This window comes from Arachis stenosperma, chromosome 5 (assembly GCF_014773155.1).
Source record: "Arachis stenosperma cultivar V10309 chromosome 5, arast.V10309.gnm1.PFL2, whole genome shotgun sequence".
NCBI lineage: Eukaryota > Viridiplantae > Streptophyta > Magnoliopsida > Fabales > Fabaceae > Arachis > Arachis stenosperma.
Genome location: NC_080381.1, coordinates 136527487 through 136543389, shown reverse-complemented (window position 1 = coordinate 136543389; position 15903 = coordinate 136527487). Strand labels below are relative to the sequence as shown.

Genomic DNA, 15903 nt, shown 5'->3' with positions numbered 1-15903 from the left:
GATAAATTCAGATGTGAAATGTACAAGGGAATAAAGGAAGCAGTTTTCAGTGGAGAAACAACACCATCATCATGTGGCAAACGTATTATATTGCCTTCTTCATTTACGGGGGGTCCCAGATATATGATACAGAATTATCAAGATGCAATGGCTATTTGTAAGGTGGTGGGTTATCCTGATCTTTTCATTACCTTCACATGCAATCCTAAGTGGCCTGAAGTTGAGGACTTTCTAAAGAACAGAGAGTTGAATCCCGAAGATAGACCTGACATTGTTTGTAGAGCTTTCAAGGCAAAACTAGATACTCTAATTAAAGATATTAGAGCCAACAAGATATTTGGAAAAGTGAGCGCAGGTAAATTTTTACTAATCTTACTAATCACAGTCACTAGAAACCTTTCATGTTATCAATATAAGTATTATTACACATACACTATTTAATTAAATGTTCATTAATGGATTTTGCAGTTGTTTACACAATTGAATTTCAAAAACGTGGATTGCCACATGCATATACTATTCTCCATAAGGATGACAAAATATCCAACAGCTCCCGAAGATAGACCTGACATTGTTTGTAGAGCTTTCAAGGCAAAACTATACTCTAATTAAAGATATTAGAGCCACAAATATTTGGAAAAGTGAGCGCAGGTAATTTTTACTAATCTTACTAATCACAGTCACTAAAACCTTTCATGTTATCATATATATTATTACACATACACTATTTATTAAATGTTCATTAATGGATTTTGCAGTTGTTTACACATTGAATTTTCAAAAACTGGATTGCCACATGCACATATACTACTATTTCTCCATAAGGATGACAAATATCCAACAGCAAAAGACATTGACAGAATTATATCAGCTGAGATACCAGATAAGAAGACAGATGCAGATTACTTTGAAGCAGTGGAAAAGCCTGATGCACGGCCGTGTGGTTTGGTTAAGAAAGATTCACCGTGTATGGAAGATGGTAAATGCATTCGTCACTTCCCAAAGAAATTTGTTGATAACACACCGTCGACGATGAAGGTTATCCGGTATATAGACGTAGGGAAGATGGAAAACAATTAAAAAGTCTGGCATTGACCTTGATAACCGTTATGTGTCCCTCATAACAGCTCTTACTTATGAGATATGGGGCTCATATAATGTTGAGTGGTGCAACCAATCAGGTCAATAAAGTATTTTTCAATATGAATAAAGGACATGACCGCGTCACAGCCTCATTCTATAAAAGTGCTACATCAAACACCGAGTTGGATGAATACGATGAAGTGAGCATGTATTATTGTAGTAGACATATCTCCATGTGAAGCAGCCTGGAGAATTTTTGGGTATACATCCATTATAGAGATCCTTCTGTTGTGAGATTAGGTTTTCACTTACCCGATGAACAAAATGTGATATTTAAAGACCATGAAAATTTAGATGATGTGGTGAAACAAGCATCCGTCAAGGATCTATGTTCATTGGATGGTTTCAAGCAAATGGATATATGGCTAGGTCATTGACATGCAGAACTCCCTACAAATTTGTGGAAGCAAAAGATAGGGTGTGGTTGCCTCGAAAAACACACAATGTTATTGGAAGAATCTTCTTTGTGCCTCCAGGTTCGGGTGAAGTTACTACCTCAGACTACTCCTTAATTTTGTGAAAGGACCAACTTCCTATGAAGATATCAGAACCGTAGATGGTGTTGTTTATTCCTCATTTAAAGAGGCATGTTATGCACGTGGTCTTCTAGATGATGACAAGGAATATATTGATGCAATAGAAGAAGCTAGCCATTGGGATCTGGAGCGTATCTGAGAAAGCTCTTTACTACACTTTTATTTCTAATTCAATGGATAGACCAGAACATGTTGGAAAAAACATGGACTCTACTATGTGATGATATACTTCATAGGCAGAGAAGACTACTTGATAATCCAGGTAATTGTTACTTCAATTCATGTTTATCATAATTAGATATTTTCGCTATCTCAATAGGTAAAAAATGATATTTTGTAATTAATCAATAAATTTTATCACAACAGTTTTGCTATTCCAACCAACCACAATATAATAATGAATTAATTTCATGAATCTGTATATTTGTATATTGTGTAATGTTTAATCAAAATACAGTTGCAATAAATTTATAGGAAATAAGTAAAAGGATAACCAATTGATGGTAAGGGATAGGAATTTGTGACAAATATCACTAACTTAAAAAAGAAGGCTCTTATGCTAATTAGACTATTTTTAATTTGTAATAAATTGTCCTGTCTGGAAAATTGTGTTATCAATTGTAAGTCAAATCAGATACTTATATGGTCAGCTGGCTATTACAATCCTTATAAGTCAGAGAGAATTTTTCCACACATAGAGTTATTACATTACACTGATTTGGATGAGACCTGTTATGCACGCAGATTTAGTTCTTACAGATGATGAGTTGAAGGAGCTAACACTCATACAAATGAAAATATGCTAAACAGTTACAACAAGAGCCTTAGAGACTACCCACCAATGCCAGTACCAGATATGAGTCAATGTTCGAACCATCAACTAATAGCAGATGGTGTTAACAGGTTAATTTGTGATGAACTGCGGTATGACAGAAGGCAACTAGCCGCGAATCATATTACTTATCTGCAAAAACTGACAGATGAGCAAATGATGGTGTACGAAAAAATAATGGAGGCAGTTCAGAGTGGGAAAGGTGGAGTATTCTTCCTGTATGGTTATGGTGGGACTGGAAAAACTTTTGTTTGGCAAACATAGCTTCTGCATTGAGATCTCGATCACAAATTGTACTCACGGTTGCATCAAGTGGGATAGCATCACTTCTATTACCCGGTGGCAGGACAGCACATTCACGTTTGCAATTCCACTCAATTGGATGAATTCTCCACATGCAATATAAGACAGGGAGCGCTTGGCCAAATTGTTGATAAAAACAAACTAATAATTTGGGATGAGGCTCCTATGGTAAATAGGTACTGCATTGAAGCTCTTGACAGGACGATGCGAGACATTCTAAGATTCAAGAATGTGAACAGTGAAATGGAGCCATTTGGAGGAAAGACAGTCGATTTGGAGGTGATTTTCGACAAATACTACCAGTGATCCCAAAAGGAACTAGGCAGGAAATCGTTAATGCCACAATAAACTCATCGTATATTTGGAATAGCTGTCAGTTGTTGACCCTCACAAAAAACATGAGATTGAGAGTAGGTGATTCCACTGAAAGGTCGCATGACTTGAAGCAATTTGCTGATTGGATTCTAAGTATTGGTGACGGAAGTTATGGTACACCTAGAGATTCAGGTGAAAGAATTGAAACCCAGATGACATTCTGGTAAAGAACTGGGATGACCCAATAGAGGCAATCTGTAAGGTAACTTATCCAGAACTATTTTCAGGGGAAAATCTTGATCAACATATAAAGACCGAGCAATACTTGCACCAACATTGCAAATTGTGGAAGAAATAAACAATTACATGATGAGCTTAAATCCCACTGAAGCACATATTATAGTTCTGATAAAGCATGCCCAACGAGTCTAATAATGATTTACTGGCATCCATACACACTCCTGAGTTCCTGAACACAATCAATTGCTCAGGTGTTCCAAACCATCAGTTGACATTAAAGGTTGGAACCCCTATAATGCTACTTAGGAACATTGATCACTCGGCAGGATTGTGCAATGGTACACGTTAGTTGTTACCAAGCTTGGAAAACACATCATAGAAGCACAAAGCAGCACAGGAAAAAACAAAGAACAAAGAGTGTTCATCCCAAGAATGACTTTAAGTCCATCCGATCATCGAATACCATTCAACGGAGACAATTTCCTATAATGGTATCTTATGCAATGACTATAAACAAAAGTCAAGGTCAATCATTGTCAAAGGTTGGACTCTTACTCAAAAAGCCTGTTTTTACGCATGGTCAGCTATATGTTGCAGTTTCTAGAGTCACAAACAAAGAAGGACTTAAGATACTACTAAGTCATGATGAGAAGAAAAAGAATGAGACGGATAATGTAGTATTCAAAGAAGTCTTCAGGAATGTCTGCTGAATGCATCAACAATGATCTTTGATATAAAAATGAGTGAGTTATTTTTGAAATAATGTAACCAAACTGAATCATGGATCTTCAGCACTTTGTTTGGCGGTAGAGAATGTTTCTTCAAGACACTAATCAGTTTGAATCATCTCCATGCACAAATCAGGTACTTAATACCATTTTGTCCGACATATTGTTAGTATGACCATTAGCAGCATTTTCCTTAAATCCAATTATTCCTCAAAACTTTCATGTTTAGAAAACTAAAGAGGATGAAACTATGCCTAGGTTGCACATGTTAGATTATATGTCTTATATCTAAAAAGGATAAATGAATTATAATTAATATTTACTCGATAATAAGGATAACACCCTAAACTCAATTATCATCACAAAAGAGATATAACACAACAAATAAAAAACTAAATAGGTTAAACTAACCTCAATCTGTGTCATCCATCACAAAGGTTGCTCCCAACAAGATACTTCAGTCTTCAGTAATTAAAAAACCAGCTTATAATCAAATCTAGAAACTTGAAAAATAAATTCATATCAGAATTACATTTAAATATTTTCTTTGTCCGATCCCTGAGTCACAAATCATTGATTAGCAACGTTGATTAGCAACAATAGCAACATTGTAACCAATAAACTTGCAAAAGCAATAAACTACAGTAACCAATAATTTTGATTTCTAATGTTAAATGAATATATTTGTACTTGAAAGATAACAAAGATAAACATAAATAATATCAAATCATCAAAATCACTATAAGGAAAATATTATCCTTATTCTTAGGTAAGTGAACAATGGGAAACTTGAACGTTGTCAGCCTAGATAGTTGCCTAGATTGTGATTTTGCAATATATAAATTTTAAGCCACTGAATATTTTGAGACCAAAAGGATTGACATTAAGAAAAGAAAAAAACCTAATGAATATCACGAACAGAAGTTTTTCACCATTGTAAATTAAGTCTACTCATACATCAAATTAAAGAGCCTAAGGCCCAAAACAACAACAAAATGCAAGAACCAAAACAACAACAAAATGCAAGAAATATAATTAAGCGTATATTCTTATTGGAACATCTTGCTAAAACATGACAAAAGATTATATTCTTTAAATAAAGATGTGAAAATAGAATATCTTGCTAAACCAACCTGTTATTCTCCCATTAGTACCAGATTCATACAGAAAAAATTGCACACTAAATTTAAGAAATGCTCACTAAATTTAAGAAGTAGAAGAATCTTTTTAGGATTTCAAACAAATTAACTACCATTTGTAAATTCTTATTGAAATTAAAAATATACAAACGGGCAGAATTCACCATATCAGAAGAAATAAGAATATTTCACAATGATTAAATTCATATGAAAGGAAAATTAAATGGCATATAGGACAACTCATTTTTTGAAGTTTTCATTTCCTCAACTGAGTAATAAATTGAAGACTAATTAGAAGATTGTCATTAAGTATCCTATTCTGCATCTAAAAATTCAGTCTCTATCAACACGGCTTAGCAGAAGTTATCAAAAGAACACTAGAAAATCATAAAAAAAATTAAAATTAAAGCAAATGTGCTTTATAGCATTCCTAACACTTAACATAGTCAGGCCCAAAATGAAAAACATAGAAATCCAAAATTGTAACAAAGAAAATATACACAAAAAATATTGAAAATTAAATAAAATATAATAGAAAACCCATGAAAGGTACACCCTGTTGATATAATAGGCACCAATAAAAAGCAAATTGATACCCTAACCAAAGATCAAGATACAAAGCTTTTAACATAAAGGCTTAATGCAAAGTTCAAAATAACATATAAAATCAATGTCCAAAACATCTAAAACTTTTGGATAAATATACAAATCACTCACTTTGATCTTAAATCTTCTTGAACATCTCAACTTCAGCCTCCAGAACACTATCTTCTTAGATTTTATTATCTCTCGCAAGTCCTCTAATCAGAAAAATATGAAAAGTCCCTGCAAAATTACCAAGCGCCATAACAGATTTTCACTATAAATAATAAAAAATAAGCATATTAAAAGTGGCGCATATTCACGACCTCATAGTTGGATTTAGTATAAAGGCTCAAATCTCTCTCAATTTGTCCGTGTTAGCACTTTGAAATAAGTCCAGAATGATATGCATAACTATACATTGAAGCTTATTACTGAAATATAAGTTCAAACTTCCATTTTTTATTGGAGCAAAACAAAAATATTATTTTAGTGTTGGATCCAATTAGTCAAAATAAAATGATAACATTCAAATTTTTATCCTTTCTTCTCTACATGTCATATTATTTTAAAAAATATTATTTCAAAATTCAATTCAAATTGTTTATTAATTTTATATAGTAGTTAATAAATACATATTAATTTCTCAAATTTCTATTGAAAATAAAAAATTTGGTACCTAAAAACTCATAAAATTGCCACTGAAATAATAGCTTAACAGTCTCCCATGAATACACCAACAATATATCATTTTGACACTTTTAAATGACTCTTTTTATCCTTATTCAAGTGCTATTATATTATCTTTTACAATCCTTTACCTTTAAGGCATCTTCATGTCCAATTCTTCCATCTGGATGAAATGTTATTGAGCGCACCCCTGCTCATGAGAGAACCTTTATGGAAACATTCTTACAACTGGCACAAAAGAAAACAAATGTTTAAAACCAAGAACATACATAGAGAAAAAGATCATTAGCCTATGAAATGATATTGCCATTCCAATTTCATTATACATGATATCAAGGAGAAGCTATGATCAGTACCTCTTCCATGGTAGTGCCAATATCAAGTCTGTGCAATTCATTCAGTGAATACTATGCAGTGAACCTTTGATGCCAGAATAATTTCACTACGAACAATTTCAGCAGCTTCATCAGCAGCCTTTGAACTTTCAATAGCCACACTACCGTCAGTATTCTGACATCAACGAAAACTCTTTTAAATTCATATTATAGAGTGTTCATTTTGGAATCTTGAATAGAGATGCTTACATACTGAGAGTATGCACAGATTAATGCACACAAATATTTAAGAATTTGGCAAGCATAGGCTAAAACAAATATTGTCATACGGATAATACAAAATCACAAGATGCTACAATTATAAATAGTGATGCAAAAAAAAAAAATAAGCGATCAAATTCCCAAACAGTTGTAACATTACAATTCACAGATTATTCCAATCATCCATTTGCAAACTTCACTCATAAATCCTAAAAGAATATCTTCGCCACAAAAATAGAGTGGATACAGACAGAAAATGCAAAACAAAGAAAAAAGAGAGCAACTTTTTAGCCACAGTACGGTGTTCAAAATATATATATTGCTCATAATCAACGCTGTGAACTTCAAAAGTAAATCTAAAGAGGACGGAAACCTGAAATTTCAAAAATATACGACACAAAAGCCACAATTGGCCATCGAAACCAACTGTTTCTCCCCAAACATCATCCATACTCTTAGCCTAAAATTCAAAGAAAAAATGTCTCAATAATTGTATATGTATATTTGTATTTCTACAACATACCTTGAGGTACATCAGTTATTCCGCCAGAAACTAATGTTTTAAGTCATTAAGAACTCTCATTGAGACTCTTATCTTAGAACTTTAGCCACATCAAAGTTTCCATTCAGATCAAGTAATAAATATTACAAGTAAAGTAATGAACCTCATTATGGAGATGAAATATAATTGCAGTTTTCTTTCTTTAAAAAGGTTTCTATTTTTCTGCAACTTCATATAACTTCAAAGAAAGCTGCAACTTCACAAACCTGCTAAATCCAAACCATTAATTAGTCATTTATTAGCAGAACCAGAATAAGATTAATCAACTTGGTATAGAGATTACTAATTATATTAACTATATTTACTTTCTACGGTGATTTAATATTACTTTTAAAAGATTTCTGAAATTATTCATACTATCTAAATATTCACGGTATCTATGTACAATCTACTTATACTCACAATTTAATATTGAGCATCATACTATCATAAAGATAAATTTTTTTTCCCCATAAATATTTAAAGGGAATCCGTTTTATAGTTGCATGCATAGATCAAATAATGGTATCCGTTTCAAATTAAATTTACCGTAAATTAAACCAAATATAAACTTATCATCAGTTCTAAAAAAATAGATATATATAACAAATAAAAAGTACGATCAATAGATAATCAACAAATAGAAAAAAATTAAGCACAAATTAAATAAATTTATAAATTAAAAAAAAACAAAATAATACAAGCTTGAATTACTTCTGAAAGCTAACCCATATTAAAATAGAAGCTCCATGCATCTACTTTTTCAACCCATTTTAAAATAGAAGCTCCGATGCATCTATTGATTCAGGAAATTAAAAGAAAGGGGATTAATACTTGAATAAACTATACAAATGTATAGAGAATAATATCATCTTTACGCAAAACTTCATTTACACAACTTTATTAGTTTACCTTTTGCCCAAATTCGAACTCTTTAAACATCTTCTGAGCCAACAAAGCTTCTACTCGAAGAAAATAGTCAGTAGCTGAAAAAACCAAAGAGGCGGAGACTTCATTTAAAGGAATATTTTAGCCTTTTTGTTTCTGAAAAAACCAAACATCTTTCTATGCCTTTTTGTTCTCTTGATGGATGTAGTAGGTAGGATAATTAATTATGAAGGAATGCTTCTTATCAAAAGTTAGTGGATTTCAATAAAAAGGTGGGTGAACCTTCTTCAACTAACAGCTGTAAACATTTAAGACACATCATAAGGACAAGTGTTTGCTTCAAATAAATACAACATTATTTAATTCTAACTTCACCCATTTTTTTTTACTTTTGATTATAAATTTTTTTATTTCTAATAAAAAGGTGATTAATCAAAATTCAATTAATCATATCCTTATACATTCAAATACCAGAAACTTTTACTTATCTAATATTATTAAATATACCAAATTCGTAATTATAGTTTTTATATTACAATTTTCCTTGGTCATTGATGTGTATTGATGATTTTTGTTACAGTCTTACACATGCTCTATTAACTACTTATTAATACTAATACTAATACTAATATATATATATATATATATATATATAACTTTTAAGTTTTACACTAATCACGTCTCCACAAATCTCTATTATAAAAATATGTGTGTTCTAAGTTCTAAGTACCAAAAGAATAACTAAATAAAATAAACTAAATCTTATAATATTAAATAGATAAAACAACCAACACTAATAATTATTTATGTTCAATATAACACCGTAAAATATTTAATATATGGATTCTTACGTTAAATTTATTGATTATAATTAAAATCTTGAAAATTTATCATAATTGTAATTTATGATATTAGATAAAATTTTCAGAAATATAATATATTTTAAAAGGTAAAAAATAAATTTGATTTAACAGGATAAGATTAGATAATTTAAAAATTTTAAACTTTGAAAATGATTAATTTTATGTTAAAGATAAAAATTTTAATTCATAGATAAATATTAATCAATCTATTTCTCATATACAATTTTTTATATATAATGATTTTACATAAATATAACAAAATAACAATTAATAACTTAATAAAACATAATAAAATAATATATAAATTATACGTTATTTAAAATAACTCCTAAAAAGCAAATAAAATGTATTATTTATATATAAACTTTTATGTGTATATTATATTGAATAACAAACTAAAAAAAAACAAGATTATGGGATAAGCCGCGCGAAGCGCGGGGAACACACTAGTAATTAGGAACAATAAAAAAAGAAGTTGGAATATCAGTTACAGTTATTTAAAGAAAAGATGCATGTCTTAGACTGAACAAAATGGTTGAATGAATAAAGTTTGAAACTTGTCATTGATTCTAAACATGATGTATGCAAAAATGGTCATTTGAAAAAGTTACCATGAGTCCTTCCTTCAAGGCCAGCACCCTGGGCATGTTGACTGCATCTTCACTGCTAACCTACCACACATGTTTGAAATGACAGTTAGGAGAAGCATAATATTTTCAAGTTAGGTGAGCAAATTAAAGTAGTGTTTTTCCATTTACCTCAAGAACTTTCTCCATTACATCCATGTCCAATATGTCTGGTTTAAATCCAACCCCATTGCCAGTAATATGATGTGGACCTATCTAGAAGAACAATATCAAAGTTTGTGATTCCATAGATTTGAAAAAAGAAACAATAGATAAAGATTTCCCAATCTAATTCAGTAAATATCATAATCTTTTTAGATCCTAATTTTGATTATTTTTTACATTTACATTTACATTCATATCCTCCTATATCTCAGGACCTGTGGTCTCAAAATGCACGTGATTCCCAGTTTCTAAGTCAATTATACTCAAACTCACTATTACAAATAATGCCAAGGACTTCAGAACTATCCAACATTAAATTTGAGAGAACCAAGCATAGCATTATGCAACTTTTCCTAAGTAAGATTCTGCTTTTTATCGAATTGATTCTAGATGGAACTGATTTTGAAGTAAAGTAATTTATGTTTAGTAGTTCCTCTATGAGTGATTCTTACAGGAAGCAATTCTTTGATGATAAATTTGAGTTGTTGCCTCACTTGGATTTTTCTGCAGCAAACAGATTTTCGACCACCAAATTTAAAAAATCCACCATAAATCATATACTTAACGAATCGCCTTCCAACTTTTCAGCCTAGTCCTAAACATTTCTATGTTCACCCCAAACTTTATCCCATGCGATTCCGATCAGTGTGAAATTAGTTATAACCCTTCAAAGTTGCTGCCCTATTTTAAAGTGATGCAGAAAAACAGATTTAGTAGTCCAATTTAAAAAATTTACAACTAATTTCACAAATAATAGAATCCTTTTAAAATTAAATTCTAGCAACTAGACTTACTCTAGTTTACCAAGAATTTAACTCATTACAATTTCGTTGACTGTAGAATTATTTATTCAGTTATAAAATTACTGCATCATTTTAGTAGAAGAGGGTTATGAAACAGAAACTCTCATTGTAAAATTATGAAAGAAAACCAAAGAAAAAATATTAAAATATTAAAGTTGAAGAGGGCAATAATCATACCTGTTCACTAGTAGGTGCTTTCCTCTTCAAGCAGTTTTCATGCAGTAGCTATATAACCAAAAAGTGAAACAAATTAAAATGAGAATGTAATAAACTATGTTCAACTTTTTGCAATTAGTAAAGTAGTAAAGGAAGCTATTAGTTTAATTAAAATAATATTACATCAGATAAAGGTCGCTTTTGATACAATATTTCTCTTTAATTATATGCTTTTCTTTATTTAATAATATAATGTAAGGTAAATTCTTTAAAATTTCTAAATTCAAAATCACCAAAACCCTTAAAAAGATTTAATGGATCCAATGTAAAAAGCATACTTGACCGGGGTCTTCAGGGAATAAACAATTTTTCTCTCCCTGATGAACCTAATAACATTAGATAATTACAATCATCACTCAATTACTACCACATAATTACTCATCAATTTCTAATTAATTAATATACATTCTCACACATGCACTTGCAAGACAAAAAGAATCAACAAGGCTCAGAGCTAGAGAGTGTGTGATATTATTCTTCATAATTGCTTTCATCAGAAGTGTTAATTATACTTAATGCTAAATTAACTAATTAACCAGAAATGGATTTATCATAAATTAATATATAATATTCTTACAGAATGTTGATGATGCCTTGTGTTCCCTGATCCATTGCTCAAGTATAGTAAACTAAGGGCCTGAATCAACTAAGGATATCAGGCATGAAGAACAGAAAACCACCATTCTCATCATTGCTCCTGAGAAAAGCTATACTCATCATGAACAGATTAAATGCAAAATGCTTTCTAGAGATGTTTAAGTTTGAAAATCAAAATTACTATAAGAGCAGTTTTTGTTTCCATACAATTCTAAAAGAACATGATTATTCAAGGATCAAACAAGTTGACTTGACATCAATAACAAGAACGGCTAGTCTTGGTGCAAAGATTTTGAGAACAAACACTGAAAATAATCAAGTTGCATGTCATTTTATTTTGCTATCAAGTTTCATTACTTGTTTCAATTGGAAAAACAATCCGATCTTATCTCACTAAACAGGGTTTTCCGTACGGATCAATCTCTGGCACTGGACTAACAAACAGTTCTGAGTACCTATAAATTCCTTGAATCACAAAAACTTAAAAACATTGAGAGTCTCAATTGAAACAGGAAATTCTGAATTAGTAGTTCCATACATTCTTCCAGAAATATTTAGCATTAAAAAAAGCCCATGAAATTAACCACATTATCAATGGTGAGAGGTCCAAATCCAAAGCAAAAAGAAAATTCATTCACACCAAACATTGTAGTTTCATATTAATATGAGGAACACGCATATATAAACATAACCAGATTCAAATTCTAGAAATCAAAAATTGAAGTATAAAACCCAAACTCCCAAAAATAAAATAAAATATGAAGAAAAACATGACATTGAACAACACTATGCCACAGGACGCATTATCACTATCAAAATACATAACCATTTTGATAAAATAATAATGAATAATAAAAAAGAACATTGCTGAAAAACCTCACCTCCACCGGAAAGCTTCGAGAACACATGGTTCTGATAAAAGAAAAACAAAGAAGCTTAGCTCTTGAGAGATGCTCAAAGAGTGAAGAGGATGAGCAAACACCTGCTCCCCAACTACTCAGCAGCACCTATGACCAATCACCATCCAGAAAGTAATAGAAAATGATCCGCAATGGAATAATAAGCAGAGAATTAACATTGAAAGAACGCACCAAGCATAATCGCAAGTAAACAAAATCGATAAAGCTAGAAAAAACAAACCTTGATGCCAGATGCGGGATGAGAGGCGAGCAGAACCGCGACACAGAGAGAGGCGAGCAGCACCACGACCAGGGCTGGGTTCGAGAAGATGAGGCTGAGCAGAACCGCGACAGAGAGAGGCGAGGAGCACCACAATGAGGCTGAGCAGCACCGCGACAGAGAGAGGCGAGCAGCACCACGACCAGGGCTGGGTTCGATCGCGAAGATGAAGCTAACGGCGCCTTAGCTTTTAGGGTTCGAGAGGGTTCGAGCGAGAAGATGAACGCTGAACTTTTAGGGTTTCATTGTTTTAGTTAGTATGTAAGTTATTAGTGTATGTTGTTGGGTAAAATTTGATAACTTAGAAAAAAAAAAAAAGGGGGAAAAATAGGTGGAGTGAAACCCCAAAATGGTTCTTCAGATTGGGTCCGTGCATCAATGTTGCCCTTCAGTTTTTAAATGCTCTAAATACACCCTCCAATTTAAGCTTCATGCGAAATCCTGGTCCTTCCACCCAATTTCGGCATGACTCAGCAGCCGGAGTGCTGAGCTGGCGGTTCCACCACCTCCATGTAGGCTTCATCACCCTCCACCATCACCATCGTCCCTCCTCTTCTCCCAACAGAGCCACTACCCTTCTCTCTTCTTCCAATTCTCCTTTCCTTTCTCCCTTCCTCAAGCATGGCGGCCTTTCCTTCTCATCAGCCTTTAGATCACTACCTGAGAACCATCGCCGCAACCCTTTCTCTTTTCTTCTTCTTCTGTTCTTTTCTCTTCTTCCTCAAGCTTGGAGAATATTTTCATACACTTTCAGCAACAATCAGAATCCAACAAACTAAATTAACCTATTATAACCATCTAAAATCAATTAAAACAGATAATTAAACTAAACTAAGTCTAAAACTGGTGAAAATTAAAACTAAATTCTAAATAAACCTAAACTAATAGGGGAAGTTGGGGTGGTCAGACAGGGAAAGAAGGCAAACCGAAATGTGAGGAAGGAGAGTAGGGTTAGTCATCATGGGTGATCAAAATGACAAGGAGAAGCAGACGAGGGGAGGACACCGGCAGAGTAGTGGTTGCAGCGGCTATTGCGGTAGCAGTAGTTCGGTGATGAGGAACAAAGATGAAGGTACCCGACTCTTTAGCTGAGAAGAGGAAATGGGGGAGGAAGATGTGGCGGCGCTGGGTAAAAGCCAGAGGTGATGGTGGTGGCTATGGAGATGCTGGAAGCTGCGATAGGGCTAGGGTTCGGTGTGTGGAAGAGGGTGATGAAGATGGCAGATTGGCGGCGCCCGGCGGAAGTGGTTCGCCAGGAAGAAAGCTCGACGTTTCTGGATCTGACGGGGAAGGAGAGGATAGAGAGAGGAGGTTGGACGCGGTGGTCGCATATGGTGGAGGCTATGATGGCTCGCGGTGGTGGTTCAGCCTTAGGCCAATGGAAAGGGCTACAATGCTTGAGGAAGGGAGAAAGGAAAATGAGGATTGGAAGAAGAGAAAAGGGTAATGGCTCCGTTGGGAGAAGAGGAGGAACAATGGTGATGGTGGGAGTGATGAAGCATACGTGGAGGGGGGTGGAACTGCCAGCTCAGCGCTCCGCTGCTGAGTCATCCCGGAATTGGGTGGAAGGACCAGGATTTCGCATGAAGCTTAAATTGGAGGGTGCATTTAGAGCATTTAGAAACTGAGGGGCAACATTGGTGCACGGGTCCAATCTGGAGGACCATTTTGGGGTTTCACTCAAAATAGGTGGGAAGCTAAATTTTAGGGGAAGAAACTCTATGGGTACCTTTTTTTACGGTGCCAAAATACACAAAGTATAGCTACGCTTTTTAAGCGTCCCGGTTTCTTTTTATAGCCACGTTTTTCAAGCGTGGCAACAAAAAGCGTGGCCAAATATCAAATCAGTGGCCACTCTCCTAAAAGCGTGCCGATTTCTCTTTATGGATACGCTTTTTAAGTGTGGCAGTAAGAAAGCGTGGCCAAAATTCAAATAAGTGGCCACCCTTAAAAAAGCGTGCTAATTTCCCTCTATGGCCATGTTTTTTAAGCGTGACAAAAAAAGCGTACCCAAATCACAAATCAATGACCACTCTCGCAAAAACGTGCCCATAAACTATTTTTGGGTACGCTTTAAAAGCGTGGCAAGAAAAAAGGCCTGTCGGGGCACCCCTTTTTTCTTAGCATGGTGTTAAGTGGTATTGCATCCAGTTCAAAGTTCCTCCTAGCATGGATTGGGATTCAATTTGTAACATTAAGCAAGGATCTTCGTAGAAAGTTTTATCTCTCACACAAAGTTGATCATTTGAGATGAAGCACTAATCTTAAACAAATATTGTTGAGGGACGTACTATAGTCTACACATAACTTTAAACCAAACATGCCATTTGGTAGTAACATTGTAGTACTTGATGATTTTCACTATAATTTTGCGTGGATCTCCATGTCTCCATAAACTCTCTTTCTATATGACATTTTAGAGTGTACATAGCAATTTTTTTTTTTGGTGACTACATAGCAATTGAGTAGAGAGAAATATTTAGGAGTTTGTAAAATTTATTATTTTTTATTATTATTTTTAATTATTAATCTAATTTTTTTAATTTAATAATTTAATAATATATTTTTAGTCTATATTTTTGAATATTAATAATTAATTAATCAAAAATAATAAATTATATTAATTCTATATTATTTCTCATGGACAAAAGTTCTAATAAAGAATACTGAATGTACTCTACTTGTAGCACTTTAAATATTGTCTATAGAAAAATATTTTTGAATTTAGACTCGACAAATTATTCACCCTCTTAAGATTACAATTTGTCCTATATTATTCTATTGTGCATTTCAATAATTTTTTAATAATAAAAAATTGAAAAAATTTCACTTCTTTTTTTTTTAGAGATATTAAAATGACATTCTCCTCCTCTCTATTTGTAAAATATATATTCTTTTTCTTTATAACTTTTAAAAAAATC

The 15903-nt window shown here is 32.9% G+C and overlaps 1 long non-coding RNA gene across 9 annotated transcripts in view; it reads right to left on the bottom strand.

Annotated features, from left to right (window-relative positions):
• The window catches only part of LOC130980010 (uncharacterized), a 28107-nt gene extending 14877 nt beyond the window's left edge, over positions 1 to 13230 (bottom strand). For 4 of the 9 annotated variants that reach the window (XR_009086842.1, XR_009086846.1, XR_009086849.1 and 1 more), the window contains exons 1-13: positions 12944 to 13230; positions 12685 to 12810; positions 11784 to 11903; positions 11168 to 11215; positions 10155 to 10238; positions 10008 to 10067; positions 8558 to 8631; positions 8374 to 8441; positions 7770 to 7872; positions 6865 to 7018; positions 6640 to 6736; positions 5954 to 6061; positions 4509 to 4600 (exon numbers count right to left, since the gene is read on the bottom strand). This is a non-coding gene — a long non-coding RNA (uncharacterized LOC130980010). The remainder of the gene's footprint in view (positions 1 to 4508; positions 4601 to 5953; positions 6062 to 6639; positions 6737 to 6864; positions 7019 to 7769; positions 7873 to 8373; positions 8442 to 8557; positions 8632 to 10007; positions 10068 to 10154; positions 10239 to 11167; positions 11216 to 11783; positions 11904 to 12684; positions 12811 to 12943) is intronic. The other 5 variants (XR_009086844.1, XR_009086847.1, XR_009086850.1 and 2 more) reach the window with 3 other exon arrangements.
• Positions 13231 to 15903: the final 2673 nt, after the last annotated feature.